General features: G+C 35.2%; 1 protein-coding gene across 3 annotated transcripts in view; it reads left to right on the plus strand.

Annotated features, from left to right (window-relative positions):
* Nucleotides 1-6,814, plus strand: part of TEX10 (testis expressed 10) — a 60,261-nt gene that overhangs the window by 41,432 nt on the left and 12,015 nt on the right. The gene's annotated exons all lie outside the window — the stretch shown is intronic.

The raw sequence follows: 6,814 nt of genomic DNA on the forward strand, positions 1-6,814 counted from the left end.
AAAATGATTTATTGTCAAAATGGCTTAAATAACTTTTTTTTTTAAAGTTTATTTATTTTGAGAGAGAGGGATAGAGCATGAGCACGAGCAGGTAAGGGGCAGAGAGACAGGGAAGGAGAGAATCCCAAGCAGGTTTTGTCAGCACAGAGCTTGATGCGGGGCTCAAGCTCGTGAACTGTGAGACCATGACCTGAACTGAAATCAAGAGTCAGATGCTTAACCAACTGAGCCACTCTGGTCCCCTGTGTAGTAATTCAGTTTTCTGACAGACTTTCACAAGTGTTAAAATATACACTGGATCTTAGCCAGAAGGCTGAGAAGTGATGCACAAATTTTAAGATATTAAATATAATATAAATTAAACTTTATAAATATGATAAACCTTAAAAATTTTTTAAATGTTTTATTTATTTATATTGAGAGAGAATGAGTAGGGGCAGGGCGGAGAGAGGGAGACAGAGCCAAGCTCTTCACTGACTGCACAGAGCCTGACATGGGGCTTGAATTTATGAACCATTACATCATGACCTCTGCCAAAATTAAGAGCTGGACGCTCCACTGACTGAGCTACCTAGGGACCCCCATAAATATGATGAATCCTAATAATTTAAATTTTGATACTACTTATAGTAAAAATCAAATTAAAATAACAAGTCTAAATTCTAAATTATTACGTTTTAAATTGCAATTATTAGGCTGATCTTTTACTCTAATAGAATAAATTGTCTTACATGTTACAGATATGTAAGCTAAATATGCAAAAACATCATAAACATTGATACTAAGGATTTGATTCTCTAAAACATTTCTGTAATAATTAATTTCTAGTATTTATTTCTTCAGTTTTCTTTCCTGCATGAAAAACGATTATGCAGTAAGAATATGCTTATATCATCCCAAGCAATTTTGGTTTAAACCTTTCTTGCAAATTCTGAGGTTATGTTCTTTGCTGGCTAATTTCTTTTAATGATTCAAAAGGCCCCTGGTGAGGGCACTGACTATATAGTCTTTCCTTATAGCTTATAATAGATATTCCAAAAAGCTTTTTTTTTTTTTTTTTTTTTTTTAAAAAAAACCTCTTTGTCATTTTTCTCAACAGGGTACTCTGTAGATTCAAGTTACATCCTACTTTTCTGTTTTGTTGCTATACCAATTGATTTTACTCAACTAATCTATTCATTTCTTTTATTCTGTTCTGAATATGCTTAGTATTTTTCCCATTTGTTAGCACAGTACCTTTTATAGATCTAGAATACACTTTTTACTTGGCATTGTTTGACTCTGATAATAATACTTAAGTACGCCAGTGACATTTATCTTCATTTATTGCCCTAGTGTCTGGTACTGTGTTTATATGCAGGTTTTTCTACAATAGTGGCTTTTAAAAAAGTGAAAAATAATGAATTGGTTAGCATCTGATATTTTATCTTATTCCATAGAAAAGAGAGCTAAAACAGGTCTCATGAGTTTAAAGCCTTGAATACTAGATTGGGGGGATTGGGCTTGCCAACAATAGGGAGAGTAGCTTTAAAGGACAGACTGTAATTTATATAAACCATCATGATGTATTGGAGAAAGTACTGTGTAGGGATTAGTGGGCTCCAGATTCCAGGCATAGATTTGCCAGTGTCTAGTTTGGTAACTTGGAGAATTCATATAACCCTTATTTGATAATTTAAATTTTTCATAAGCACATCATCTATGTAAAGCCAAAATAAAGTTGTCATGAACAATGTTATCAGCTGTATTTCTGAAGTTAACATTTCTCAAGGACATCTATTAAACTTCAAGGTTGCTGTCATAATCAGGAAAAATCTGAAGTCTCATTTTTAGTTTTTGAAGTTCTTCAGTGAAGATTTCAGTTTTCTTTCGGATAAATTTAATTATTTAAGTTGGCCTTTTCATGTGAAAATGTTTGACATATGATTTTGACATCCTTAATATAAAAGTTTATTTTTCTAATTATCTCATTTGAACAAGAAACTAGGACTGGGATTACTTGGTTGTTTTGTAGTTTTATCTGTTTAGGCCAAAGTGATTCTTTTTAAAAATCAGACTTTCTTGGGGCGCCTGGGTGGCTTAGTCGGTTAAGCGTCCAACTTCTGCTTAGGTCATGATCTCGCGGTTCGTGGGTTCGAGCCCTGCGTTGGGCTCTGTGCTGACTGCCAGCCCAGAGCCTGGAGCCTGTTTCAGAGTCTGTGACTCCCTCTATCTCTGACCCTCTGCTGCTCACGCTGTCTCTCTCTCTCTCTCCTAGAAATAAATAAAACATTAAAAAAAATTTTTTTTTAAAAATCAGACTTATTTTTGAGTAGGTATTACTCACAAAATACAATTCAGAACATAATAGTACAAAAGTCTAATTCCACTCCTCTCAACCACCCATTTTTCCTCCACCTTTTCTAAGTAAATGTGTTCTTTCAGATATCTTCTGTCTTCACAAAATATATTACTTTTTCTTTTACATAAGTAATATCCTTTATATACTAATCTGGACCTTGCCATTTTCACTTAGTATCTTTGTGATTATTCCTTCTGAGCACTGAAGGAAGAGCTGTATGACCTTCTTGTTAATGATGGAAATTGTAGTTAACTGAATTACAACAAAGGGAACAGGAATCTGTACAGAGATACCTTTTACAAGTGGAGATTTCTACTCCAGAGCCAGTGAAAGGTTTTAAGGTTAATGTTAATTGTCATTTTCAAAATATTGGTTGTAAAAGATTTTTTTTTTTAACATGGACAAGCTCAGAATAATAATAATATATAAATCCAGTTTAAGAAATAACATTTTGGGGTGCCTGGGTGGCTCAGTTGGCTAAGCGTCTGACTTCAGCTCAGGTCATGATCTCATGGGTTGTGGGTTTGAGCCCTGCGTCGGGCTCTGTGCTGACAGCTAGCTCAGAGCCTGGAGCGTGTCTGCCGATTCTGTATCTCCGTCTCTCTCTGACCCTCTGCTGCTCATGCTGTCTCTATCTCTCTCTCAAAAATAAATAAAACATTAGGAAAAAAAGAAATAAGAACATTTTTATTTTTGAAACCCGTGTCCCCTTTCCCTCTCCCTTCAGAGTAACACTGTCTTAAATTGTGTTTATTATACTCTTGTTTCTTTATCGTTTTATCATAATTAGCATGTAACTCCAAACTATATTGTTTTGTTTTACATGTTTACAAGTGAAACATTTTCCAGTAATTTGCTTTTTATTTAGTGTACTCTTTAAGGTATCTATGTTAATATGTAAGCAGTAGTTCATTGTTATCATTGCTGTATAATATTCCATTGCCATGATTCATTGTTTTCATAGTTTGAATACTTTTAGCATTCCATTTTATCTCTACTTTGGCATATTAGCTGTGCCTCTTTGTTTTATATTTTTAGGTGTTTGCTCTTAACACAGCCTACCTTCAAACTATATAATACTGCTTCATACCATAATAGAATGTGTAGTGATATGTGAGGTCATTCTTATGTTTTCCTGTATGTAATGTGTTTTTTCTCTACATGCTTTTTGCTTTCTACATGTTGTCAAGATAATCCTTTAATTACTTTCTTGAGCAGTTTGATTGTATTAATTAATGCCTTGGTGTTAGTTTCTTCATTTTTTTTCCCTTCTTAGCTTGATATTTGCTGAATGTTTTATTAGGTTTATAGTTAATTGTTTTGGGGGAAAATGTCACTTATTCCTTCAAAAGATATTTTGGTTCTTTTCTTTGGGACTTCATTTACTTGTATGTCAGACCTCTTGACATTGTCCTGTAGACCTTTGAGACTTTTTTTAACCGTTTTTTGCCATCTCTTCAGATAGTGTGCTGTATCTTCAAGTTCACTGATCTTTCCTGCATTATCTAATGTGCTCTTAAATCCAGCCAAAGATTTTCTTCTAAATTATGAGGTTTTTTTTGAGCAGTTGTAAGTTCACATAAAAATTGAAGGGAAGGAAAAGGTGTTTCCTTTGTATAATCCCTTCCTCCACATATGCATAGCCTTCTCCTTTATCAGCAACTCCCACCAGAGTGGCTTGTTATAATTAATGATTCCATGGTTGATATAGTTACCCAAAGTCCACAGTATACATTATGGTTCACTCTTGGTGTTAACACATTTTATGGATGTGGACAGATGTATAATGCCACATATCCATCATTATGATCTCATAAGAGTGCCTTTACTACCCTAAAATTCTCTGTGCTCTGCCTGTTCATCCTCTATACTCCCAACCCCTGACAACCACAGGCGTTTGCTTGTTTGTTTTTTGCTATCTGTAGTTTTGTCTTTTCCAGAACAACATGCATTTCATACTATATACTATATTGCCTTTTTAGCTTGGCTTCTTTAACTTAGTAATACTCATTTTAAGATTCCTCCTTGTTTTTTCATGGATTCAGAGCTCATTTATTTTTACAGCTGAGTAATATTGCATTGGGTGTACCAGTTTATCTGTTCACCTGCTGAAGGACATCTTTGTTGCTTCTAAATTTTGCTAATTCTGAATAAAACTGTATAAGTTTATAAACATCCATGTGTAAGTTTTTGTATGGACATGTTTTTAACTCCTTTGGGTAAATATGAGAGAGAGCAGTTGCTGGATTATATGGTCAGAATGTGTTTAATTTGTAAGAAACTGTCTTCCAAAGTAGTGGTTCCATTTTGTAATCTTACCAGCAATGAATGGGTTTCTGTTGCTCCAGATCCTTGTCAACATTTGGTGTCAGTTTTTTTAATTTAGGCTATTGTGATAGGTATGTAGCATTTCATTATTTAATTTTTATTTCCTTAATAACCTATGATGTGAAACATCTTTTCATATGGTTATTTGCCATGTCTTCTTTGGTGAGGTATCTATTATGGTCTTTGGCCCATTTGTTAATTGGGTTTTTTTTTTTTTTTTAATGTTTATTTATTTCTAGGAGAGAGAGAGACAGCGTGAGCAGGGGAGGGTCAGAGAGAGGGAGTCACAGACTGAAACAGGCTCCAGGCTCTGAGCTGGCAGTCAGTACAGAGCCCGATACGGGGCTCGAACCCACAAACCGCGAGATCATGACCTAAGCGAAAGTCGGACGCTTAACCGACTAAGCCACCCAGGCGCCCCTAATTGGGTTGTTTTCTTGTTGAGGTTTAAGTACTCTTTGAACATTTTAGTTAACAGTCCTTTATCAGATATATTTTTGCAAAGATTTTCTCCCAGTATATGGCTTGTCTTTTCATACTGTTGACATTATCTTTTGCAGAGAAGAATTTTTTAATTTCAACGAAGTCCAGCTTCTTTCTTTCTTTCCTGCATTGTGCCTTTGATATTGTATCTAAAAAGGCATCACCATACTTAAGGTCGTTTAGGTTTTTCTTCTAAGTCATTATAGTTTTACATTTTGTATTTTATATTTAGGTCTGTTATCCGCTCTGAGTTAATTTTTGTGAAGAGTCTAGATTCATTTATTTGTAGATGGATTGTTAATGCACTATTTGTTGAAAAGATTACATTGTCAAAGATCTCTGGACTATGCGGGTCTGTCTTGCTGGGCTCTCTGGTTTGTTCCATTAATCTATTCTTTCACCAATACTACAGTGTCTTGATGTTCTTTTCCTTCAATACTGTGTTGGCTCTTCTGGATCCTTTTCCTGTTTAAATAACTTCAAGATCAGTTTGTTGATATCCACAAAATGACTTGCTGTTTTTTTTTTTTTTTTAATGTTTATTTTATTTATTTTAGAGAGAGAGAGAGTGAGCAAGCAGAGGAGGCACAAAGAGGGAGACAGAGAATCCCAAGCAGGCTCCACACTGTCAGCACAGAGCCTGATGTGGGACTCAAACCCATGAACTGTGAGATCATGACATGAGCCCAAATCAAGAGTCAAATGCTTAGCTGAGCCACTCAGGCCCCCCTGACTTACTGGGATTTTGATTGGATTTGCAATGAATCTATAGATCAAGTTGGGAAGAACTGACAGCTTGACATTAGTGAGTCTTACTATCCCATGAATGTGAAATACCTCCATTTATTTAATTCTTTGGTTTTACTCATCAGAATTTTGTAGTTTTCTTCATATAGATATTGCACATATTTTGCTAGTTTTATACTTAAGTATTTCTCTTTTTTGGGGTGCTAATATAAATTTAATTTCAAATTCCATTTGTTCCTTGTTGGTATTTGGAAAGTTACTGGCTTTTGTATATTAACATTGTATCCTGTAACTTTGCTATAATTGCTTATTAGTTCTAGGAGGTTTTTTTGTTTTTTGTTTTTTTGATTCACATTTTCTACATAGATAATCATGTCTTTTGTGAACAAAGACCAACTAACTAGTGAATTTTAATTTTTAAATGTATTTTTTATCTCAGCCTTTTTTTTAAATGTTTTATTTATTTCTGAGAGAGAGAGAGAGAGACCGCGTAAGCAGGGGAGGGTCAGAGAGAGAGGGAGATACAGAATATGAAGCAGGCTCCAGGCTCTGAGCTAGCTGTAAGCATAGATCCTGACATGGGGCTCGAACCCACGACCCGTGAGATGATGACCTGAGTTGAAGTTGGATGCTTAACCGACTGAGTCTCCCTATCTCAGCTTTTTTCTTTACCCCCCCCCTTTTTTTAAGATCTTCTGTTTAAGTGATCTCTACACCCATTGTGGGGCTCAAACCCAGAACCCTGAGATTAGGAGTTGTATACTCCACTGGCTGAGCCAGCCAGGTGCTCTTTATCTTTTTATTTTTTTAATTTTTAAATTATTTTTTAATTTTTTAGTTTTTTTTAGAGAGAATGAGCAAGGTGGGGAGAGGCAAAAGGAGGCGGGGGGGGAGAGAGAGAGAGAGAGAGAGAGG

This window comes from Crocuta crocuta, unplaced genomic scaffold, assembly GCF_008692635.1.
Source record: "Crocuta crocuta isolate KB4526 unplaced genomic scaffold, BGI_CrCroc_1.0 scaffold431, whole genome shotgun sequence".
In the NCBI taxonomy this organism is placed as follows: Eukaryota; Metazoa; Chordata; class Mammalia; order Carnivora; family Hyaenidae; genus Crocuta; species Crocuta crocuta.